The following is a 26,988-nucleotide window of genomic DNA, read 5'->3' as shown; positions in this document are numbered from 1 at the left end:
AAGGTATTTTCTCTAGATTTAGAATTCTAGAATGATAGTTTTTTTCTTTTTGAACTTTGAAGATGTTCTATTCTCTTGTAATTTTGTTACTAACAAGAAGTCTGCAGTCATTCTAATTCTTATTTCTCTACATAGTGTGTATTTTTTTCTCCAGCTACTTGTAAGGTACTCTCTTTACTACTGGTTTTGAGCAATTTGATTATAATGGTGTTGGTGTAGTTTTCTTTATGTTTCTTGTGATTCTTTGAGCTTCTTGTATCTGTGGTTTATACTTTTCACTAAATTTGGAGAAATTTTAATCTTTCTTTTTTTCAATTTTTTTTCTATATCTATCCCTCCTTTTCTGGGACCCTAATCACATGTATATAGATCAAGTATATTGACCCACAGGCCACTATCATTCTGTTCCATTTAAAAAAACATTTTCTCTCTGTTCTTCATTTTGCACAGTTTTATTGGTATGGTCAAGTTTAATAAACTTTTTTTCTGTATTGTATGCTTTTTATCCCAACAAGTATATTTTTTCTGTTAAAATACAGTATTTTTCATCTCTAGAATTTCCATTTGTGTCTTTTTTATATTTTGTTTCTTACACTAACATGTTCACATTTTTCTTACACCATGATCACAATGATAATATTTGTATTAGTCATTTTAAAGTCCTTGACTGCTAATGCCATTTTCTGCCATTTCTGAGTTTCTTTCTATGAATTACTTGTTTTTCCTGGTTATGGGTTATATTTTCCTTCTTTGCATGCCTGGTAATTTTTGACCAAATACCAGACATTACAAATTTTACATTGCTAAAGGTTGGATTTTTTTCACATTCTTTTAAAGAGTGTTAGGCTGTTTAATGGCAGGCAGCTAAGTTACTTGCAGATTGGCTTAATCCCTTTGTGCTTTATTATTATTATTATTATTATTGAGACAGAGTCTCACTCTGTCACCCAGACTGGAGTGCAGTGGTGCAATCTTGGCTCACTGCAACCTCCCCCTCCTGGGTTCAAGCAATTCTCCTGCCTCAGCCTCCTGAGTAGCTGGGATTATGGGCATATCACCACGCCCGGCTAATTTTTGTATTTTTAGTAGAGACAGGGGTTTCACCATGTTGGTCAGGCTGGTCTCAAACTCCTGACCTCAGGTGATCCTTTTGGAGGCCTTCGCCTCCCAATGTGCTGGGATTACAGGCGTGAGCCACCACGCCCGGTCCCTTTGTGCTTTATGTTTAAACTCTTTTGGGATGGGGCTAACCTAGCCTTTACTCCAAGGCAGCCCTATTTCTAAGGCCTGGCCCTCCTGGAATATCTACTAAATGCCTCGTGTATTCAGTGAGGTCCTTCTACTTTGCCTCATGAGAAATGGAACTATTGCCAAGCCTGTGTGAACTCTGGGAATTGTCAGTGTACAGTTCTCTGGTGATTGTTCTCTCTGCGGAAGTTGTTTTTGCCTGGCCTTATGAGTTTCCACCTCATACACACGCAGACTGGCATTCAGCTAAAGACTCCCAAGGACTCCCATGCAGGTTTCTGGAGCTCTTTCTCTGCATGACTCCCTCCTATTCCCCCTCAGAGCTGCCTTGGACTCCCTAACCTTGCATCTTTGTCTCCTCAACTCAGCAAGATTCCAGGGCTCTGTTTCCATTCCACAATCTTGCACTAAAGTCCAGAAAGTTCCTCCAGGCAGAAAGCCTTGTCAGTCAGTGGTGGGGCCCACTTGGCCTGTTTTCTGTTTTTCAGGAAGAACAGTCCTGCACTGCTCGTGGTACCACTTCTGAAAATTCTTGTTTCCTATATTTTGTCCAGTTTACTAGTTGTTTATGACCAAAGGATAGTTCTAGATTCTCCCAGTGGAGCTTTTATATTTTTATTTTTAAGTTATGTGTTAAACTAAACATTGTTAGGGTTTTGAATTCGCTTTGTGATTAAGTTTTTTGTTATGATATGAATTTGATTTCTATAACAGGGCCTTCACTGCATTTAACAAAAATAAGGTCATTGACGTTTTATGGTTAAAAACCTACAAGCATTTAGATGTAATTCAGTGGTTACCAGTATCTTCAGATATAATACGTTATACTCCTTGATAGGAACAGCAGTTTCAGCATTAATATGGAAGAAGCATTTTGTCTAATACTACAGCAATAAATCCAAACCCTACAGAACAGAAAACGGGGTAGATTATAGTCATAATTAGAAATAAAGCTGCACATATCAGAAACCGCTTAAGGAAGTTGCTATTTCTGTTCCTTTTCTATTTTTTCTGCTTCCACGTACCTGGTTTGCTTGCTTTAAATGACCTATACACATGGATAGTCTTCACCAAAGGATCGAGGTAGACTATGTCCCAACCATGAATAATTGCTCATGTACCCAGTGCCTAAAAATAAACCATGGTGTAGTAAAAGAAATCAAGCAGTGAGACTACGTAGGGATAAATGTCAAGACCGCCTTGATTCCACAGTCCCCTCTGAGCAGGAGGGGTCTGTCAGTTCCTACCAATGCTTATAGGGGTCCTGCTTTAGAATACCTGGATTGGCCCCTCCAGAGAGGTGTCTTCAGGGATGTAGAAAGTCACCTTGCCACAAGCTTTTAGAACTACAAGGGATTTTATAATCAGTGTCCTCATTTATTTATTGTAGAGTTAATGAGTTTTTGGTGCCCGGGAGGCTGCTGCTACAGCTGTTGCTTTCTGGCCAGAAGGGAAAGTATGTTCCTGGTATGCTCTCAACCCAGGATGCATTTTTCATACAAATCATTCCCTAATGAGGGCGAGGTAAGTTGCAAACAAGTCATCCTACTCCAGTCTGTATATATTAGGAGCTAAATTGGCTTTGGGGCTAGATGAGGAACTTAGTTTCTGATACAATGTGGGTTGCAAACGTTAGGGGGTCCTTGCTAATCCCATACTCATTAAAGGAGTCTCTTCAGGTTTGAGGTTGCAGGATGCAGAGGGAAATCAAAGTCAGAGGCAAACAGAAACCATCAAGGCCTGAAAACTTTCGCTAATGATCTGACCACTGGGGAAATTAGTCCTTAGACAAACAACCCTTCCGGCTTGATGCTGGAGTATTTCTCAACTCATCATGTCAAGGCGTTTTGTAGCCTCTCTCTTGCTGATGGTCTGATGTTGTCAACATTCAACAACAAAGTACAAATTCATGAGAGCCAGGAATTCATAAAATCCATCAAAGCAGTGTTGGAGAATTGTTGGAATCACACTCAAAGTGTTGACAAATGAGAGTTCGGCAGAGTTAACCTGATGAACAACTGAAGGAGAGAAGTTTAGGAAAGGTATGGCAGGACATAACCACAGGCAGAAAATGATTTGGCCACCAAAGGATTAAGGGACACAGTGGGAAAATTAATAATGTCCGAGAATTTTTTTTCTAATTACTTTTTTTTTTTTTTTTTGAGATGGAGTCTTGTTCTGTTGCCCAGGTTGGAGTGCAGTGGTGTGATCTCAGCTCACTGCAACCTCTGCCTCCTGGGTTCAAGCGATTCTCATGCCTCAGCCTCTTGAGTAGCTAGGACTACAGGCACGCACCACCATGCCCAGCTATTTCTTTTATATTTTTGGTAAAAACAGGGTTTTACCATGTTGGCCAGGCTTGTCTTGAACTCCTGGCCTCAGGTGACCCATCCTCCTCGGCCTCCTTTCTTTATGACCCTACTGCAAAAGCCAAACATAAATGTGAAGTAAACTATGTAATTTTAGGCTATCATGCAATTTATTTAAAATATAATAATGCCCTCCTCAACAAAAGCCTCCATGCAATTTGTCTCTTCAAAAGTTAAGGTATAATTACATTTTAGCCTATATTTGGTTGAATGTAATATAAATTTGTCTTTTAGAAGTTTTAGTTTTAAGTTTTTATCAAAATGTTTCTATGCTTAGTGTAAAATTTTGAGAGGTTTTACTTTAATTGACATTTATTCATTTATTGACTAGTAAAAATTGTATATATATGGCATATAACATCATGTTTTGATATTTGTATACATCGTGAAATGGCTAAGTCAATTTATTTTAACATATGCCTTGTTTCACAAATTTATCCTGTTTTGGTGGTAAGAACACGTAAAAAAATGACTCTAAGTAATTTTCAAGTATGCAGTACGTTGTTATTATACTTTAACTGAGCATTAACTAGTTGTGTTGCTGTATCTTTTTACAAAGGAAATTTGGTATTACAGTCCTTTGCTAAATTGAGAACCAAAAGCAAATGCCCTCAGGGCACTTTTCTAGTAGGAGATTTTGGGATGAATATTTATCTGGAGGTTTCCAGGAATGCAAATTACCCACAAGAGACTAGCCACATTGATGGACACTAGCTATTTCCCATTGCTCTGACCCAGTAGCACTTTCTGGCTCTTTTTTTTATGGCAAGAAAAGAAGGACCCTGCAAATCCTAGAAAATGGAAGGTCTTCCTGCTCCAGCCTGTGTTCTACAGCCTCATCTCCCACTTCTCACCCTCCCTGCCTCACCTCCTCCACTCTGTCTCCCTTTCCTTAGACATATCACTCTCTCTCCTGGCCCTAAGGATTTCTGGTAGCAACAACCATCATCCTGGTAATTGTTGGGGTATGTTGTTCAGCTTTAGATACTGACAATCAGATGTGATTACCCATGCTACCATCTTGGGGTACAAATATAGTCACATATCTGTTATTTCATTTCTCCAGAGACATGCTGAGCTACCTACCATTTCCCTCCGTTAGCAGGAAATTTGCATTTTTTGCTCTTCTCTTCCCTATTCTCACTCCCACAATTACTTAAGCATTCTGGAGACCTTTTCAGTCCAAGGAGGTCAGTCTTGTCTCCAAATGCCGGTAGGTAAAGACCTGGGAGTCTGATTAGTCTGCTAGAGGCCCCCAGTTTATGGATACCAGGACTCATTTTTGGCCCTTTAGTGAAATCACTGTGAAAATGGCCCTGTGTGGGCCAATGTGTCTTTGTTCAATGTTTTACAGATGCTCTTTCTCATCTAGATCTGCCAGGTCTTGGCACCATTGGCACAGATTTTTTTTTTTAAGTTTATGCTCACACACCCAACCAAATGATCCCAGAGCATAATCTCTGTGTGAGAAGGGCTGTGTCTGGAGGAGTTTGCAGCCTCTGTCATACACTGTGCCAGAATGTCATCTCTTTCCCCTCCACCTCCTTCCTCCATCTAGGTGGTGCTGGAGTTGAGACTGAACCATCAGTCCAAACTCCTCATCCCTTCATGATAGTGTCCCCTTTGGGACCCTAGGGCTCCTCTTCCACCAATAGACCTCAGTAAAGACCCTTCTAACTTATTAGATAACTTCCCAATAAAATAGAACCTTCAAAAGGAAAAGCTGCCTGGGAAGCTTTTGTAAATTTGCCTGCCTGTGTTCTCAGTGAACAGATCTGCATCCCCAACATGTTTTAGTAAAGTGCAGTTTCACACACCACAGTAAGATCTAGTACTGCTTTTCTGGAGCCCTGGTGCTGGCCCACCTCACTCGTGCCTAACCAAGAACACTACCAGCAGGCCACTCAAATGACTGCTCCTTGAGCTCCCAGAAAGTTCTCCAACCTGTCAAACTCCCCCACACTACTAGGGGACCATGAGAGTCTCTTGCTAAAAAATGCCAGCATCATTATGCATCCTGCTACCTTTTTTTTTTTTTTTTTGGACCCAACTCAGTACCTGGCACATAATAGGCATTTGGGGGAATACTTGGCCGGGCACAGTGGCTCACACCTGTAATCCCAGCACTTTGGGAGGCCGAGGCGGGCGGATCGTGAGATCAGGAGATTGACACCATCCTGGCTAATGTGGTGAAACCCCGTCTCTACTAAAAAATACAAAAAAAAAAAAAAAAATTAGCCAGGCATGGTGGCAGGCACCTGCAGTCCCAGCTACTCAGGAGGGGGAGGCAGGAGAATGGTGTGAACCTGGGTGGCAGAGCTTGCAGTGAGCCTAGATCACGCCACAGCACTCCTGGGCGACAGAACAAGACTCCATCTCAAAAAATAAATAAATAAAAAATAAATGAATAAAATAAAAATAGCAAAGACCCGATTAGATGGAGAATTCTGCCCACAGCTCACAGGGAAAACCAGGAGGTTGGGGGAGGAAGGAGCGTGGAGAGGCGGTGAGGGTTGGGTGTGCCACAGGTAAATATAAGTGTTGGGAGTGGTTAATGTTGATTTCACAGATGAATTAAAACATTTGATAACCCTGTAAATAGACTTCTGTGTGTTTATGTAAATGGCACACTTAGCTTGTAGTTATAAGGTGCTAAAATAACTGCATGTAAAGGAAAGACTCCATCAGTCAAATGGTTGTTTTGCCTATGTGAAAGTCAAACAAGCAACTGGACTGATTTTTTTCTCCTCTGAATTGACCCTTTGTTAAATGACCTAACACTGTAGTGCAAACTGCCAAGTGAAGGCAGCGCTGGCTGTTTTACTGATTACAGCCTTCCTCGGTTCCTGTGTGAAAAATGAAGCAAGTAAATTTGCTAAACCATGATGCTGGCTCAATAAACATTTGTTATTGATTGGGATTGTAATCATTGAGGTTTTCAGGTAAGTATTTATTCTTCCAGGGCATTATATAAGTGATTAAAGGGAGAAATGAGTAGAATAAATATGAACAGTAGGTTCCGTTTTTATCATTTTATGATCTAACTTAAGGGTAATCTTTTGTTTTTATTGTAGTAAAGACAGGCACATTTATGTATCTGTAAATATGCACTACTTAAAGAGCCTGTGGTAGGCTGCACAACGGCCTCCCAAAGATGTCTAATCCCAGGCACCTGTGATATGCTACTAGATTGGTACAAAAGTAATTGTGGGTTTTGCAATGAAAAGTAATGGCAAAACCCACAACTACTTTTGCACTAACCTAATACTTTATATGGCAAAGGGATCTCTGCAGACATGATTAAATTAAGGATTTTTGAGACAAGGAGATTATCCTAGATTATCCAGGTGAACCCAGTGTAATCACAAAGGTCCTTTAAATGTGGAGGAGTGTGGAAGAAGGCCAATCAGGGAGAGACAGGAAGATGCAGCAACACTGCCAGCTCTGAAGATGGAAGAAGGGGCCATGAGCCAAGGAATGCAGGAAGCCTCCACAAGCTGGAAAAGGTAAAAACATGGATACTTCCCTAGGACCTCCAAAAGGAGGCAGCCCTGACAACACCTTGTGTGATGGTTAATACTGGGTGTCAACTTGATTGGATTGAAGGATACAAAGTATTGATCATGGGTGTGTCTGTGAGGGTGTTGCCAAAGGAGATTAACATCTGAGTCAGTGGGCTGGGAAAGGCAGACCCACCCTTAATCTGGGTGGGTACAATTTAATGAGCTGCCAGCTCAGCTAGAATATAAGCAGGTAGGAAAATTTGAAAACACTGGCCTAGTCTCCCAGCCTACATCTTTCTCCCGTGCTGGATGCTTCCTGCCCTTGAACATCGGACTCTAGGTTCTCAGTTTTGGAACTCAGACTGGCTCTTCTTGCTCCTCAGCCTGCAGAGAGCCTACTGTGGGACCTTGTGATCATGTGAGTTAATCTTTAATAAACTCATATATATATATATATATATATATTCCATTAGTTCTGTCCCTCTAGAGAACTCTGACTAATACACCTTGACTGTAGGACTTGTTTTGTGCTTCTGGCTTCCAGAACTGTGAGATAATGAATTTGTGCTGTTTGTGGCCACTGTGTTGGTAATTTTCTACAGTAACAATAGGAGACTTGTACAGATGCAAAGGCAACTCACATTTATCTCCTGCTCAAAGCAGGAGATTATCCTGGATTATCTGGAGACCCCAATGTAATCACAGGGTCCTTATAAGAGGGACACAAGAGGGTCAGAGTCAGAGGAAATGTGACAACAGCAGCAGGGGGTAAAGTCAGAGAGAAAGATCTGAAGATCCCACTTTGCTGGCTTTGAAGATGGAGGAAAAGATGCAGGGAATGTCGGCAACCTCTAGAAATGGAAAAGGCAGGCAAATAATATTTCCCCTAGAAACTGCACAAGGAATACAACCTGTGGACACCTTGATTCTATGCTTTCTGACCTCCAGAACAGTAAGATAATACATTTTTATTGTTCTAAGCCATTTAGTTTGTGATAATTTGTTACAGTAACAATAAGAAACAGATCTATTAATTGTTGAGCAGAGAATTCTCTAAATTTGCTTCATAAATATATTCAAATATGAATATGGTTCATTTTAACATTAAAATATTGTTAACAACCAATCCAAGCTTATTCCATTATAATCCTCCTACAAAAATATTGTTAATATTTGTATCTTTCTTGTTTTGGATGATTGGTTTTTAGCTGATGAAGAGTTCAAGTAACATGTGGAAGTGGCAGCTCTGCTATCCTTTTGGTGTTGACTTGATGTTGCATTATTTGTTGTCTTGTCTTTTCAAGTTGCTTGTCTATTTTGAGGTGGTTTATTTGGTTAAACTCAGGTACTATGGTTCATAAATCTACGTAACCAGATACAGGAAAGGCACAAAACATCAGAGTATGCTGGCAAGGAGAGCAGGGGCGACTCTCAAATCTTCCTTTGGGACACTGCTGGAGGTCCCCTGGCCTGGGTGACAGGATGGGGACAGAGAATGACAGGGTAGTACAAATTTGTTATCCCTGCCATACAAAAGGCATTTTAAAAAATTCTGGCCTCTCAAAATTGACCTACAGCAATCTGGAGAGAAGAACTTGCTTCTGATGTAATATTTTAGAGTAGTCTCTAAAGAGCTTTTCCATGTTTGAAAATTCTCATATGGGAACATTTATCAGAACCAGTCCAAGGCGCTGTCAGAATCACCGTTTCAGCATGCATGAAAAGGAAGAAATTGTGAACAGGTAAAAACTGGTTAGGCAAATACAGTTTAAGTGCCTAGTAAGAACATTGGAAAGTGGGGCTCCTTTCCATAGAGTGATGAAATCTAAGAAAGAGGTGCAAAATTTTATAAAACCAAATCACTGATTAGTAACTTCAGAGGGATGGCCTTTGCAGAGGCGTCCTTTACCAAGTCTGAATGCACAAAGGACGTGACTATCAGAGCACCTTTCAGCAAAGTGAGGACTTTGAGGAAGCTCAGAGACAGAATCTGAGATGTTGTTTGTATGAGGTTCCGGGCTTTTCCATAGGCTGCAGTCTTTGTTGTCTTCCTTTCCATGGTGTAGGTTCAATGTCCTAGCCTCCAACGGAGCAATCTGTCAGGACAACTTCCACTGCTCCCTTAGGACTCAGTTTACTTTTTCCTTCCATAGAGTCTACCCTGCAAACTTCAGCACCCAAAGAGAAGTCCCTTGTAGCTGCAAAGACCGCATTTGCGTTTGCTCTATTATAATACATTGCTAGATAGACGTACCCATCACCTTACCCAGATGGTGACCTGCTGAAGGGGAAGGACTCTGCATCTTTTCAACCTTGCAATCTCTGTGCTTAGTATAAGACATAGCTCATTATAGGCATTCACGAAATCTTGGTTGAATAAATCAACCATAAGCAGTCTTTTTATATACTTGGAGCAAAGGCTTCTCCCTCCCTCACCTCATCTCCTTCCTTTCCTCCTTCTTCTTCTTTGATTGTAGTCAGTATTCACTCACTGGACATCCTGGAACTTCAGTGATCAGTGGTAGAGGAAGGGGCAACAAATTCAAATGGAGAGTTATTGCATTGGAACCTCTACCTTCTCTTTTCCTCCTGCCTCCCCTGCCCCAGGCAGGCAGAGAGCATCTTCACAAGACTCCTACATGCAGAGTCTCCAGCTATAGCTCTCGTTCACATCCATCCTCTTTGGCCAAATCCCAGAGTTCTGGGATACTTCTGGATTCACTCTCTAAAAATACCTAAGTCCCCATGCTAGTTTCCTAGGAATGTTGTAAGAAATTACCAAAAGCTGGGTGGCTTAAAACAACATATCTTTATTCTTTCCTGCCAGAAGTTTGAAATCAAGGCGTCACCAGGGCCATGCTCTCTCTGAAGGGTCTAGGGGAGAAAGTGTTCCCTGGCTTCTGGGATTGCCAGCAATCCTCAGTGTTCCTTGGCTTGCAGCTGCATCGCTTCCCTGTCTGCCTCCATCTTCACATGACTTTCTCCCTGAGTGTCTCTGTGCTTCTGTCTCTTCTCTTCTTGTAAGGACACTAGTCATATTGCATGAAAGGCCCTCCTTACGCCAGTATGACGTCTTCTTAATTTACATCTTAAAAATATCTGCAAAGACCCTATTTCCAAATAAGGTCACATTCATAGGTTCCAAGGGTTAAGATGCAACATACCTTTTTGGGGAACACAGTTCAACCCATAATAGCCCCTTTGTCTAGGGATCTGCCCTCAGCTTGCTCAGTTGGGGATGGCCTTTGAGATGTTACCTGCCCCCTGTGACTGTACCAGTCAGCCTTGAGTCAGACAAACTCAGGGAAAGGGAAGCCTATGATAGGAATACACATCTAAAAAAATAAGTCATTAACATCCCAGGACAGGAGCCTAGCAGGGTCTGTCCTCGTGCATGCTGGAGCTGGAAGGAAATTACTGATTTCAGGAGGTCCTGGGGACTTCAGCAGTCACAGTTGTGGAAATGCATTCTTATGCTCTTCCCTTAACCTGATTAGGAGTATGGCTTTTTTCTTGCCTCACAACAAAAGTGGCTTCCAATCTCTATTCGTTGATTTCAGTTCTGCTCCCGGTCTCCCCTCCCCGGCTCCAACTGCAGCTTGTTCTGGACTTGGCTTTTACAGGCCTGATTCTGCCTCATGACACTTCAGCTTTATGTTCCCCCATGAACTGACCCATTCTCGTCATGTTACTTAGTTGGCATGCTGTTATGGACTGAATGGGTCCCTCCAAAATTCATATACTGAAGCCCTAACCCCCACTATGATGGCATTTGGAAGTGGAGTCTTTAGGTTTAGATCAGGTAATGAAGGGAAGGCCCTAAGAAGGGGTTGATTAGAGCTCTTATAAGAAGAGTTAGAGAGATCCAAGCATGTACTCTTGTTCTTTCTTCCTTTCTCTCTTTCTCTAGACCACACTGGGACATGGCAGGAAGGTGGCCATCCATCTGCAAGCCAGGAGGAATGCCCTCATGAAGAATTGAATCTGCTGGCACTTGGATGTCAGACTTCAGGCCTCTAGATGATGTGAAAACAAGTATCTATTGTTTAAACCGCCCAGAGTCTGGCATTTCATTACAGTAGCCGGGCTGACTAAGACACATGGCTGTGGAGAGATTTGGAGTGGCTTGGGTCCCCTGTCCGAGGCAGGCTCCAGGCCAGGCCTTGTGAGGGTCAGGCCTGGGATGCTGGTTCTGTGGTTTCTCCTGGTTCAGGGTTGGACATAAATGTGTGTTTGTGTCCAGGAGTGGTGATCTAACCCCAAGTCCCCCATCTGTAATGGTCACATTTGAAACTTGACTCCTGGCCACTGAGACTTCTTGAGGCTTCTCCAAACAGAGCAAGGAGACTGTCCTTGGTTCTTCTAGGATGAAGGGCTCACCAAATTGGGAACAGGAAACTTAGAGAAATTCTCAACATCCTTACAGGCAACTCTTGCAATTGTACATGGCACTGCGTGCTGGTCGAGAGAGGCTTGTGGTGTTTGTTCTCAGGACACTCACTGCAGCACTGTCCTCACATATGAAACCAGGAGAGGGGGATTTAAGCTTGTTTGTTTGCTTTTAAGCTGCTGAGGCACACATTGTTTCATAATGAGTAGAGGCTGCCAACATATGGCTTATGGATTTCCTTTGCTGAACACATTCCAACTCAGAGATGTAAGAGGCCTCGTCAAGTGTAAAGAAACCCATCGCCGCATATAACTGAAGCTTTAAGTACCACTCAGGTCTGGTTTCAACTCTGGCAATAAAATAAAAATCTTTCTCACTTTTTCACAGATTGAGTCTCCCTGGTATATTTCAAATTAGCGCGGTTAGCTGAACCGTCTAATGTTTCTGGATATGAAATGGATAGGGGTACTTCAGCCTCAGCAGCTCAATAGCATCCTGCTTGCCATCACTGGATCACAGCTATGGAAGTGTTTCAGTTTCCCCGGCTGCACGAGAAAGCGTGATAACTACCGGATGTGGAAATATAAGTCCCACCTATTTGAGAGGTAAAACTGATGAAGACACAACATACAGGTCTGTATGTTTTCCGAAGTCATTGATGGGAAAGAACTTGTTTACTCAAATCTTCTAATCTGCCCATTTTAAAGAAAGTTGTGTGCAGCACAGTTGACGTGTCTTCCAGGTTCCAAAACCAACAGAACTGAGAGTTTCGGGTTACCAGAGAGAAGTCAAACATCCAGCATTTAATGAAAGTGTATGTGGACTCAGAAAATGGTAAAGGGTGAAAGGGCAAAAACAAGACCTCACGGTAATGACATCACCTCCTAGGGAGACTTTGCTGGGTTTTCCCAGGAACACGAAAAAGTAGTAAAGCAATAGTGCAGTCCTGTTGGGGAGATAAGATGTAACTCAGGGGAAAACCAAACAGCAGTAAAGTGTCTGAGTGACATTTTAATAGAGAGCAATGGAAGAGCTATTTCATGGGGATCCTGGGCTAATTGCCAAGGCCATCCCATCAGCAGTAATAGCTGTGCATTGGAAGGGGATAGCCATTACTTCAGGCTGTGAGGGTCAGTGATGTAGGGCTTGACCAAGGGGGTGAGTTGGAGGTTGACGCAGGCAGGGGAGGGGTCTTTCCTGGCAGGTTAAATGGTGTGGGCAGAGGGCACAGAAGGGAAATGAGTGTTCAGGAGAAGCAGAAATTATATGGTAAAGTTCAGAAGAGCTCAGGCACTTGGGCTTCATATTTTACAAATACTCTGAGAGAAACAGGAGAAAAAAAATCAATTCTAAAAGTCTGAATTGTGTAATAACTGCTGACAATTTTGGCTCTTTTACTGCAGACGTGTTTAAATGCATGTTTTATTGTAAAACTTAAAATAAAATATTGTGTATATATGCTGAAATAAAACTATTAAAAACATCAGAATTTCAAAGGCCAATTCTTGTAAGATAGGTCTTTTTGTATCAGGTCTTTAAAAAAAAAAAAACCACGGAAGAAAATTTTGCCTTGTCCAAAGTGGTTTGAAATATCTCACATGGGAAGGTTTCTCAATGAGAAAACAATTATGTAATTACGGTCATGTTTGTCTCATTTCTGTACACTTTAACTTACTAGAATTAAAGCTTCTTGCTGAAGGAACTTCCCAGAAACCTCCACAATTTTAAAACAGAACTTTGGAGTGGTACCTTCAGTTGGGAAAGCTGATGGCTTTAGACGTAGGGCTTTGTGTTGGTTTGTGAAGTGTCAATGGGAGGGGAGCTTGACTGCATTTTAGTCACCCATGTATAACTGGGTTCTAGTAGACAGACCTCCTACAAGTCCACAATCTACGGAACCTGCTTGTCACCCATACCCTAAGTCACTGTTCTTCCCTCAGGTGACTTTGCAAGTGGTTCACACACAGCTTGCCAGCACATGAAGGGAGGAATACAAATGAACCCTCTGGGTGACTGCGACTGCCCTCTTGGCGTCCCCCAGCACTTCTGACCATGCTGGAGTGACACAGAGATGACTCAGTGGTGTTCAGCTATACTCAGAAAGCATTTAGGCAATTTTCCCAAAAGCTGAGCCTGGTCAGCTTCAGAACTCTGCCCTGGTCCTGCCCTTTTAGGAGGGCACAGATCACTGGTTTTTACAAAGCCCATTGACATGTAAGCCCACACCCAGAAGTTCACATCTGACTGCTGAATGTGCCCCATTGTGACTTTGTATATGTCTTTGCTGCCAGTGGCTATTCTGTAAAAGGCCTGTTTGTATAAGCTGGTGGAAAGGGTTTAAGCGTGACAGAGTTGCTGGGTTCTGGGGAAACGAGGATGGAAAAGCAAGGTTTTCTAGGGCCCAACCAGAAGAGCCTGGAGACTTGACAATCAGGTGTTTGTGGAGAAGATAGGAAGAGGTGAGCAGGCATAGCAAGAGACAGACAATGGAGAAGGGAGGGCTGACAGATGGAAGTGTGAGTTCCTGGAGGCCCCGCATTTGGAGATGGGGGTGAAGAGGGAGGGGAGGAGGGCAGGAGTCAGCCGGAGAGACCCACTCAGGTGCTTCTATGGAGCTGGGGTCATTCACGTGCACATGCCTTTCTAGAGTCTCCCCTTCCTCTCCCATAGGACCCCAGTGCCCTGTGCTTCAGTGTGTGAACCATGGCTTTTTTTTCTGTATTCTGATGCTTTGACATCCGGAGCCTTGAGTCCCTGGAGGGACTGCCCCTTTCAGGGTTAGCCAATTTTTAGAGCTAGTAAACAACTTGCCCAAGGGCACAATTTTCTTAATTTTTTTTTAAATTATACTTTAAGTTCTAGGGTACATGTGCATCAGAGAAATGCAAATCAAAACCACAATGAGATACCATCTCACACCAGTTAGAATGACTATCATTAAAAAGTCAGGAAACAACAGGTGCTGGAAAGGATGTGGAGAAATAGGAACACCTTTACACTGTTGGTGGGACTGTAAACTAGTTCAACCATTGTAGAAGACAGTGTGGCGATTCCTCAAGGATCTAGAACTAGAAATAACATTTGACCCAGTCACCCCATTACTGGGTATATACCCAAAGGATTATAAATCATGCTTCTGTAAAGACACATGCACATGTATGTTTATTGTGGCACTATTCACTATTTTCAAATACAAACCAACCAACCTAGAGCCCACACCCCAACCACCTTCTCTGCTGGGCTCTCATACTCTGAGTCACTACCCGTCTGCCCTCATCCCCCCGGGTCCAGGTACTAGACAACTAGGGACAGACCCTTTTCCCAGAGCCCACTGAAATAATTCAAGCCGTCCAATCCTAACTAGCTTACCCCGTCTTGCCTGTTCCTTCCCACAGAAATTGCCTGTAGTTTCTCTGCTCCCTCTGCCTCCTGATGGTCCCTGGTTCATCCCCGTGTGGCCTTCATGGTGCTGTGTCCCCTCCTCTGGGGAACTGTGAGTAACAAACTATCTTTTTAATGGCTATTGTCTCTCCATCTGTTGGCCTCACCATGCCTAAAGAGTAACAAAGCCTGTTAAAACATTCAGTTCCAAAAAAATCTCATGAGCCAGTGCCCTGCCCTAGTCATGTCCCCATACTCCTAGGTCACCCCTCTGACTGTTCTCCTCTCTCTCTTCATATTAGAGACATCGTCTGGGTGATAAGTAAGTCATTAGACAAAATAAAAGTAAAACCTTAGTTACCAGGTCACAAAAGAGCCCAATATTGTCTTAAAATTATGTATTTAAGGCTACAGTGAAAGCTGAAGAATTGATTTTCTTAGATGTCCAATATTTGGCTTGGGAGCAGAAAGGAGGTGAAATTAACAAGATTGGAGATCCATTGACCTGGAGAGATCCAGGCCACAAACAGGCTGGGCTTGGGTGGCCATCCTGAGAGAGGCAAGAACAAGAAAAGTCTAAGATTTATTGAATGATTACTGTATGCCAGGACTGTTCCAAGGACTTTACAATGTATTTTATCCTCCAACAAAACTTTGAGGAAAGTACTCTTATTTCCATTTTAAATATAGGAATGCGGATGGACACGGTGGCTCAAGCCTGTAATCCCAGCACTTTGGGAGGCTGAGGTAGGTGGATCACGAGGTCAGGAATTCGAGACCAGCCCGACCAACATGATGAAACCCCATCTCTACTAAAAATACAAAAATTAGCTGGGTGTGATGGTTTGCACATGTAATCCCAGCTACTCAGGAGGTTGAGGCAGAAGAATCACTTGAACCTGGGAGGCAAAGGTTGCAGTGAGCCAAGATCACGCCATTGCACTCCAGCCTGGGTGACAGAGTGAGACTAGGTCTCAAAAAAAAAAATACACACACACACACACACACACACACACACACACACACATATATATACACGTATATATATACACACACACACATATATACACACACACACACACATATGTATATGGAGACTGAGACATAGAGATGTTGAGTAACTTGTCTAAGCTCACATAGCTAGCTAAGTGGCAGAGATAATCTTGAAATCCAGGCAGTGTGACTTCAGGGCCTGTGCTCAACCACTATCCCATCTAGTATGGTAGAGATAGCCAGACAGACCCATACAGACACTTTGGTTCTACCAATTTTTAGTTGTGTGAATTTGGGTTAGTAACCTGACCATTTATGATATAAGCATCTACCTGTAATATAAGGGTGATAATACTTACCCATTTTCTCCATCTATAAGTATGACAATACTTATCCAATAGGATTATTTTGAGGATTAGGTAAGATAATTATGAAAACTGAGCACCATGTCTGGTGCATAAGTGAGTGGTAGATAAATACCAGTGTCCCTTCTTATTCCTAAGCAAGACATAGCTGGCCACTGCATTATTACTGTACACTGGTGAACCCATAGCTGCCCATACGTGGATTATTCTACATGGGCAGAGTCAAAAAACTGGAAAATGTGTTATTAGAAAAATTTTACTTCTAAGGTGGGGTGTAGGCAGGCAAGGCTGACATTCAGCCAGTATGCTCTGTATGCTCATGTCAGTTGTTAAAATATGAAAATAGGTCCACACGGGCTGGTAATTTAATGTTGTCCTCAGCCTTTTCCAGGGGCCCCTGTCACTCCAAGCACCCAGTTTTCTCTGCAGGCACACCTGGCCCAGGCCAGGCCTCCAGGATGCTGCTTGCAGAGCCCTGGCTGGTGCCCACCTGGTCCATCGGTGCCTGTGCTGTCCTGGTTGTTAAATGCTCAGATCACCACTGCAGGCAACAGCAGCAGAAGAGCTACACTGCAGCCCTCAGGCCTTGCTGAAGACCCCAGATCCTTGGGTGTAGGCCAGCAAAAGCAAGAAGCATATGCTGGGCATTCTGCCATCCTTTTACGTGCTTAGGGATCAAAGAGAGAAAGCAAGCAAGCTAGGTTTTCCTCCTTCCTTTCTTCCCCTCTCCTCATCCTCACCTTCGAAAAGTGACCTCTTCAGAGGCAGACTAACATTTCTAGACCCTTAGCAAAAATGAAAATATCTATGTTTATGAAATTAATATTCCAAAGTGGATCTACGCCACATTAATTTGACCTGAGAGATAAAAATCACCTCTTGGGCTCAAGTCAAATTGCATGTGGGCTCTGAACCATAAATGTCTTGCAATTACAAGGGCCACTTCTTGAAAACACGCTACCACAAAGTCCATCTGCACTGGGACTCCGCCCCACCACCCCCCCCCACCCCCCCCACCCCCCGCCCACCCACCCATTCCCATTTACTATCAGTCTGGATACAATTGGCTTTGATTGTATCTTTTGAAAACATAACTGCAGTTTCCTGTGAGCTGAGCCATACAGCCAGGAGGCATCTTAACAATCACATTTGAGCTGTCACAGTGGAGCATGGTTAGGTTACTTTGGAGTTTGAGCCAAGACTTTATCCACTTTGCTACAGGCATTTGGGAGAAGGCTTCTGAGATTTGGCAAACGAAGCTAAGGATTGTTTATGAACCATATTTATCACACCACTTTCAGAGAGAAACACCTGAATCATATTTCCTTTTATATGTAAAAACTGGACAGCTAGCCAAGTAATTCTTCAAGCATAATCTTGGGCTGCTTTCTCGAAAATCCTATAATGTATCCCACTTTACAGATGAAGAAAATGACATTTAGAGACATTGATTTCCTTGCTTAGTGATGGAGTGTAAATAAAATCTTTCTGTGTAATATTCTGCCCTTAAGTTGCTTAGAACTGAGGAACAAAGATCAATCAGATAATATTTCCCAGGAAGTAAAAATCCTTTAAATTTATTTTGACTTTGTTTTTAAAAAGAAGGTTGATTAACTCATATCCACCTTCTTAATACATTGAAAATCTAAGAAATGAGGATGGTAAGTTTGTATGTGAAGGCTTTTTATTTTCATATATTGCAAGAAATAGGAAGGGACTTAGCGATTAGCTAGTCCAGTTTTCCCCAAAGTATATGTCTTAAGGTGTTGGTAGATGTTATGCATTAAAAGAATTTCATGATCAGATAAAGTTCAGAACAGTCACTTATACAATTAAACAGGTGTGTTTACTATAGGACTATCAGCAATTTCTTTTCTTTCTTTTTTTTTCTTTCTTTCTTTTTTTCTTTCTTTCGTCTTTCTGTCTCTCTCACTCTCTCTCTGTCTTTTTTTTTTCTTTTTCCTTGATGGAGTTTTGCTCTGTTGCCCAGGCTGGAGTGAAGTGGTAAGATCTTGGCTTACTGCAACCTCTGCCCCCTGGGTTCAAGTGATTCTCCTGCCTGAGCCTCCCGAGTAGCTGGGATTATAGGCGCCCACCGCCACACCTGGCTAATTTTTGTATGTTTAGTAGTGACGGGGTTTCGCCATGTTGGCCAGGCAGGTCTTGAACTGCTGACCTCAGGTGATCCGCCTGCCTTGGCCTCCCAAAATGCTGGGATTACAGGCGTGAGCCACCACGCTCTGCCTAACAGACTGACATGTTTGGGACTAGGAATATGCTGCTATATGCTTAACAACCAGTTCTCTGGAGAAAAAACCCTGCTTTTGCAGCAGCTGCTGATTTCTGTGGTATAAATATTCCCACTACAGCCAATACCCAGCTACCAACATATCGATGATTGTGAAGTTGGGGAGAGATACATAGCAACACACATTGCCCAGCACTTCTACGAGACAGTGCAATAGACATAAATAAGAGCACACTTAACAGTAAAAAGTGGTAAATTAATTAGGAAGTATTGTGTTCGGTAATCGTTGCCTTTTAAATAGAGTTTATTTAATTAGAAGTTTATGCAGTTGAATTTTTAATAATGACCTTCTTTAACAATTGGCTCACAAACTTCCTAGACATTTAACAATTGACTTTTGCAAGCTGGAGCAAGCCGGCTCCAGCACACCACTGCTTATGGTCCCCAAAAGGATTGGGTGGGTGGGAGTAGATCATGTGGTGCTCCACAAAATTATTTCACCCAAGACCCTTCCTTCAGGTAGTATTTTATAGGATTTGTGTTCTGTAGAGAACACTTCAGAAAGTGCTGATCTTGTCCAACTTTGTCAATTTCCCCCCCCCTAATTTTTCTTCATTTTCAAAGCTCCCATGGTTTCCTGACTACTCACTGGGAGCTTAACATACCACACTTCCATGGAATTCAATTCAATAAATATTTATTGGGCTCCTGTTATGCACAAAACATTATGCGAGTACTCCAGAGAATTCTAGATGACTAAGACTTAGTTCCTGTCCTTGGGGGGCAAACTGTAGGACACAGACACAAAGAACCACAGTGGGAAGCAGCATAGGCTGAGTGCCCCTAGAGCGGTACAAGCCATAACTTTGAGAGGTTGAGGAAAACGAAATCGCATCCAGCTGGAGATGTTACGATGGGAGATACTCAAGTCCAAAGGGGACCTGAGATTTAGCAGTGCCTCTTGCCTGGGACTGGAAGAGGCACAGGTAGACGGAGGAGCCGACGTGCGGTCCGCTTGTTCAAAGTCTGTGTACTCACTCATTTACCACTTCATTCAGCAGGCAAGGATTGGGAGGTTCTGGGGCGAGGCCAGTAAAACCTGCCTTTTTAAAACTTTACATGGCTGAGCATCTGTTCACATACTAGTTAGCTACTTGGGTTTTCTCTTCTGATGAATTGCTTGTTTGGATCTTTTGTCCGTGTTTGACAGGCTTTCCTTTTTCCTCCCTTGTCACTTTGCAGGGGTTTCTTGTATATTCTTTTGTGTAAGTTGTAGATATTTAAAATATTTTCCCCCAGTCTATCACCCACGTGTTTAATTTGTCTCTATCGTCTTCCGGCAGCAATGTAGTATAGTGGTTAAACCTGAGGGCTCTCTCTTCAGCTCCTAAATTACTGATGTGACCTTGGACAAGCTATTTAACCAACTTGTGCCCGACTCCTCACCTCTGCGATACAGTAATGACAGCTTCTACTTCTTATGGGCGTTAGGAAGATTAGGTTAATCAATACACAGTAAATATTAAGCTTTATTTGTTGTCCCCAAATCTTTAATTTTGATTTCGTTGAATCTGTCAGTTTTTACTTTTCTGGTTTAGGTTTTTGGGGGATTTTTCCAAAAATCCCCCAACATTTTCTTCTATTAATTTTATATTTTTATTTTTGCGTTTATTTATTTATTTTTTGTCTTGAGACAAGGTCTTGCTCTGTCACCCAGGCTAGAGTGCAGTGGTGTGATCATGGTTCACTGCAGCCTCAACCTCTGGGCTCAAGCAATCCTCCTACCTCAGCCTCCTGAGTAGCTGGGATTACAAGGCACATGACACCATGCCCAAATAATTTTTAAATTTGTTGTAGAGATAGGATCTTACTAGGTTGCTCAGGTTGGTCTCAAACTCCTGGGCATAAGTGATCTTCCTGCCTCAGTCTCCCAAAATGCTGGGATTACAGGCATGAGCCACTGTGCTCAGACCATTTATCCTTTAATGGTGTGAGGTAGGCCTCTGAATTTATTATTTTTCATGCAATAAGCCAATGCCTTTTCTAAATAATTCCTCTTTTTGCAAGCAATATATCTTATGGTTTCTTTTACTTTTAAATTCTATTTTCTCCAATGTTAGTATTAGATTAAATATATTACATGTTAATATTAAAACTGCTGTTTCATCTTTCTTTGATCCATATTTGACTAGTTTATTCTTTTTCCATCACTTCAAATTTTCTATATTTTTAAAAAACATGTATCTTGGAAGTAATATTAATAAGAAATATTAATTATGAATAAGCTATTACTAATATTAATAATCAATAATAAATGCTAAAAGTCTCTGCCTTTTGATCTGTTTTAACTCTTTGACATTTTAATAATTACATTATGTATAACATGATATATAAGGGTATATAATAATCATATTAGAATGTATAATAAATATTTCTGCCATCTGATTTCATGTTTTCCATTTACCATGGCTTCTTTTAGTTTATTCTTTCTACTTTCCACTGGCGATATCAAATTTTCTTTTGCTTGTTTGTAAGTTGTACCTTCTAGATTAACTTCATGAGATTAGCTCAGTGTTATCTATTAAACAAGTATTATAAAATTCCCCTCTGAAACTTTATTAAAGTAAAATATTAAATTGGCTTTAGTAAAAGTAAAACTTTGTTCAATTTCTCTCACAAATATATGCAAATTAAAACCACAATCAAATATAATTTTTTAACCTCAAAAATTGATAACATTGAAAAGTTTGACAATACCCAGGGATGGGGAAGGTGCCTGGAAAGAGCCGCTCTTGGTGGGGCATGAAAAGGCGCAAACATTTTGGAGGTAATTTGACAAATATCTGTTAGAATTTAAAATGCACACACTCTTTGATCCATCATTTCTACCTCCGGGAATGCATCCAATGGATAAGGACTTTTATTGTAACATTTTTTGTTGTAGTAAAAATCCATAATCTTTTCAACCTTCTGTACTATTTGAATTTCTTACTATGAACATGTATCACTTTTATCATTAAAAACATACTATATAAAAATTATACATATAATTTATATAGTGCCTTTGTATATATATTTATAATTTTTATACAGTACATATATAGGTGTTTATATATCCTTGGAAAGGAGAGAAATGTAAAGATCTCACAAAGCCAAACAAAGAATTTCTGATGTCAAAAATCTGGGAACCTCTAACCTAATGTATCACTTTAATCATTTTCTAAATAATATTGTATCTCAATGAAATAAAAATGGGGTTTTCTCTACTCTTATATCAAATTTCATCTGATTTTCAAAAAATTCAATGTATAGTTTTTCTCATTTATTTCTACAGGTGGATTAGCTAAGCTAGGAAGAAGTTAAAATAGCTTGACTAACTTCCCACAGTGAGTTAATGCAGCTGTAGGCAGAGCTCTGAGCTCTGACTGGGTACCGTCACCTCCGGGAGGTGCACTCGTCTAAGAGAAACATCACCGAGGTAACAGTGACTTTCATTTGTCAGTCATTGCTCAGTGTTTTGTATATCTGTACAAGGAGGAATAAAGCCTATCAGGAATTTGTTAATAAATTTCATTTATTTTTAATTTAATAGACTGTCTCAGTCCATTTTTGTGCGGCGACAACAAAGTACCTGAGACTGGGTAATTGATAAAGAACAGAAGTTTATTTTTCATGGTTCTGGAGGCTGAGAGTCCAAGATCAAGAAGCCAGTAGAACTGGTGTTTGGTGAGGCTGCTGTCTGCTTTCAAGATGGCACCTTGTTGCTGCATCCACCCTAGAGGAGTAAGGCAGTGTCCTTACATGGAGGAAGAGATAGGAAGGCAAGAGGGTGCTCCCTTCATTCCTGAGCCCTTTTATAAGGTGCTAATGCCATAAATGACTTAATCACCTCCCAAAGGCCACACCTCTTAACATCACCACAATGGGGATTAAGTGTGAACATGGATTTTGGTGGGGAAATGAAGATTCAAACCATAGTGTGGACCATTCAAACTGGCCAGTCATCTACATGGCTTGGTAATCAATGAAACTTGACAATTTTACTGGCTTTCTATTAGAAAGAATTGCATAATTTCCATGAAATTTTAATTTTGCATTGCATTCTTGAAACAGCCCTAGAAGCCTCAGAATGAAAGTAATGGGGAACGTGGGTTTGGAATAGACAGACCTGTTGAAGCCATGTTCCTGAGGTCTGGAAGCAAGGATTTGGTGATGGAATTTGCAGACTCAAGAGGGCTTCAGAACAGGGAGTCTAGGCAGCCCCCACTTCCAGCTTTGATTTATGTTCTGTTCAAACGAAACATCTTGCTTCCCGAATGACACTTTGGCTTAATTTCACCAGAGTAGCAATTCTTAATCCAAAGCCATCAAGAAGAATTTGCTCAGTGGTCAAACAGCATTTTTCTACTTGGAAACCATGAAGGTCCACTGTTGCACAATATTCTTGAGCAAACAAGGTAAAGGTGTCTACAGGAAAGAGGAAAACCAGTAAATGTACCAGACTAGGCTGGGGTCAGAAAAATTCAATCACCTTACAACTGCCATTCCAGTCTAGTCCCAAGGTGGCAGATTTAATTTTGGTTAATTCTCAACTTTTCAGGAATATATTATTCACTACTTCCTCTATGCTTCCAAAGCATTTAGTCCATATTTTCATTAATGTATTAGCCACATTCTGTCTTGTTAATAATTTATTCACCTATTTCCACAAATAGACTTTAAGCCCTTGAGGGTACAGACTGTGTCTTCATCTTCAAATTTTTCAAAGCCAAATGGAATGACTGGCACATATTAGGTGCTATATATTGTTTAAAGAATAAAAGTATAAACCAGTTTCTGAAGTCTACTTATATTCTGATCATGCAGTTACAAGATACTTTAAAAGAATAAATGTAACATTCACCAATGCAAAGATTCAAAACAGGTGTGTGATACAGTATTAGAAGACAAGATAAAGCAAGGGGCTCTTTTTTGGCTTGAAAAGAAAAATCTAATTTAAATCAAATCTAAATCATTATCTTTAGATTTGAACACATTAAGTGCAATTTTCATTCTGATTATTCATTACCTGAACTCCTGACCACCTGGGTGACTGGAATGTCAAAGGTCACAGGTCAATTTAAATCCTTTTTGTTCACAAAACTTTCCTTTGTGAGAGGAAATCATTTGAATCACTACCCACCTTGAATCATTAAGCCTAATAATTTGTTGACTAAATGTAAATTTTTTTTTTTTTTTTTTTTTTTTGAGTCTGGATCTTGCTTTCTCGGCCAGGCTGGAGTATAGTGGCACCAACACAACTCACTGCAGCCTCAACTTCCTGGGCTGAAGCGATCCTCCCACCTCAGCCTCCCAAGTAGCTGGGACTTCAGATGCGCACCACCACACCTGGCCACTACTTTAATTTTTCATAGAGACAGGGTCTCACTATGTTGCCTAGGCTGGTTTTGAACTTCTGAGCTCAAGTGATCCTGCAACCCTGGCCTCCCAAAGTGCTGGGATTACAACCGTGAGCCACCACACCCAGCCTGAATGTACATTTCTTATTTCAAATTACTTTAATGAACAAAATAATGCCAATTATAATATATCCCTAAATTTCAGCTACTCCCACTACTTATCTATATAATGGCAACTTAGAAGGAGAATTTATATACTCATAGCATAGTCACAGCCCTCTATGTCGAAAGGAACTGGTATTTCAAGTGAGAGGTAAAATATCTTTTTTCAAGCTGGTAGGGAGGAATTAATTTAAATTAATGGGATTTTAGGAATGGATCTTTAGACAATTGGTTGTAATTGGTCAACATTTTTAGAGTTGGTCAAAATTTTTAGAGTTGGAAGTAATTAGATCATAACTTCTAACAGAGAAAACCTCCGGGCTAGATGAGTAGTGTTCCTTACTCTGAGATTCAGTATCAGCATTTGCACTGCTTACTCATCAAGCAGATTTGAGGATGGGAGCAAGCACAGAAGACAGTAAGAGACACCTGCCACACAGTATCTCTCAAAAGATCCAAGTTAGGACTCAGGAGAAATAGATGAAATCAAGATCATGATCAATAAGGTCAGGTACTTTGGTTTCTTAGATGTAACGATGGCATTTATGAGAAAAGACTAATATGCACCTAAAGGAGAGAAGAGTGGGGTCTGGGAAATGATGCAGAGAAAAGGGTACCTGGTTCTAGGGATCAGCGGACTGTCCCTCACCCTCAAATTTAGGGTTGGTTTGAAAAATAAGAGAAGCACTTTGAGTGGTAGTCCTTGAATTCCCAGTGGAGACCAAGGGCTCTACCCAACATGAGAGGAAGCTTTGTGATATAACTGGCACTTTGACATTCCCGCTGCGAGGCAATTCTGTTTTGTTAAGAGCTGGTCATTTTCTGGATGGGAACGTCAAGCCGCCCGTCTTTCTAGATTTTGCCTGCCAAGGGACTGCCATCCCATGAGCAAGAACATTTCTTCTACACTGAGACTCTGCTAAGCTTAGGGCCCTCCAGGTATCTAGATGGGTGGAAGGGGAGAGATGAGCTTCTGGAACTGTTCCTAGCTAGCGAGACAGAGCAGGGGCCCCTCTTGGGGACCAGGAGCCACCACACCCCCCAACAAGAATGGAATTAAAGGAAAATCTTGAGTTCCTTCAAAGGAAGTTGCAGGCACCTAGCTAGCCCTGAGAAGTAAATGAGCAACTTGATAAGCAAGAAGGTAATAGTAGCTTAAACAGTATCCAAGGAAGTTAGAATCACGAAATGTTAGGCTCCTCTCAGAAACTAAAGATAACATCTTAACCTATGTCCCTTAGTTGTCTTTCAGAATCCTGGAACCCCGCACCCCCGCCCAAATGAATCTCCTCCAGATAGGGGGGAATCAAAGACCAAACTCTTTGTTCTAAATTTCTTCCTGAGGGGCCTGGAGGAGGTCACATTCCTGGCCCTGAACATTCTACTAATTCCAAATTTTTAGATGATGCTTTGCCTTCTTAACTAATTGGAAATCAGAAAATCTTTGAATCTACTTATAATCTATGGGCTCTTGCTTGGAGATGTCCCACCTTTTGAGGTCAAGCCAAAGTATAGCATCCATGTATTGATTTATGACTTTGCCTGCAACCTCTGCCCCCTGTCTTAAAAAGCCTTTACCTGTAAACCATCTGGAGGCTTGACTCTTAAGCAATAGCTGCCAATTGTCCTTGCTTAGCACCCTGCAAATAAACGCCTTCCTTTCTCCTGCTGTAAACCTCAGTGTGGATATCTCGTTTTACTGCGCCAGGCAGGTGGAGTCCAGTTTGGTTTGATAACATTAGGGGCTGGGAGAGTATGCATTCCTATTATAGTCACAGTAAGACTCCAGTGCTTGAGGTAACTTGGATGAGTTCCTTGCAGCTGAAGGAGTTGAACGAGAGTGTGTGTGTTTGCATGGCACCATTCCTGATGTCCAAATTATATTTGTCGATGGAAATAGAATTAAGTTTAACTGACTTCCTGCCTTTTCCTCAAGGATGGAATCTGTGAGAGAATTGTTGCTGCTGCTACTGATGATGATCAAGATATTTAAACTGAACTGCATTTTAAGGTTTTAGTCCTTTATTTCATAAGAACCACTGTGAGGTAAATAGGTAGCTACAATTGCACATTCCAGCTAAGGTAGCCTCCCAAATTCCCAGAGGTTATCTAGGCATGCAAATTAAATTTAGCTGAATGCAAATGCACTTCCCTGCTTTGTTTAAATGTCCTGCAAATGAAAAAAAAAAAAAAAAAAAAGAGAAAGACAAAGAAAAGGCCTTTAAAACATTTTCCATCTTTCTTGCTTTTCCATGTCTTTCTGACTGGGGTAGTTCAAATTAGCATAACTCTAAGATACTATTTTAGATCACTTTTTCAAGTCAGTGCTCTTAAGACTGATACTGTCAAAGAGCAAAGGCTAAATCTGATATATATATATGGTGCTGCAGCCCCTGTAACAGAGCCTGGAACTCACTTAATGATTTTTTTTTTTTTTTTTTTTTTTTTTAGTGTGCCTGATCTTACAGATCCAAATGCCCAGTTCAGAGTTGTTGGATTGGAAGACTGTACACTTATTCCAATGATTCTACCATTAATCTAATCCCTTTTGGAATTCTCTTATTGGAATTCCTATCCTAGACCAAGGCATGTGGTTTGAAAGATTTATTGGTGGCAAACTTTGGTTTTGTGAGAGAATCTGCTATTTAGAAAATGCAAAAGGCATCTCTTGCCCAGTCTGGTAAATAAGTTGAGTAATCTAACTTTTTAATCTCATTCATATGTGATTAGAAATGAACGAGACTAATTTTCTGCTGTGTTTCTCCATAAACTATATCTGAAAGCAATTCCAAAACAGAAATTTCACAGATGTTTGGAAGAATGGTGATACCACTGGATTACGTGTATATCTACGTGGGCAATCACCTTAAATGGAATTGCATTCCTATTATGCATATTTTTTAAAAAAATCTTACAAAGTTTTGAGACTA

This window comes from Macaca fascicularis, chromosome 4, assembly GCF_037993035.2.
Source record: "Macaca fascicularis isolate 582-1 chromosome 4, T2T-MFA8v1.1".
In the NCBI taxonomy this organism is placed as follows: domain Eukaryota; kingdom Metazoa; phylum Chordata; class Mammalia; order Primates; family Cercopithecidae; genus Macaca; species Macaca fascicularis.
Note: the sequence above shows the minus strand (reverse complement) of the source record.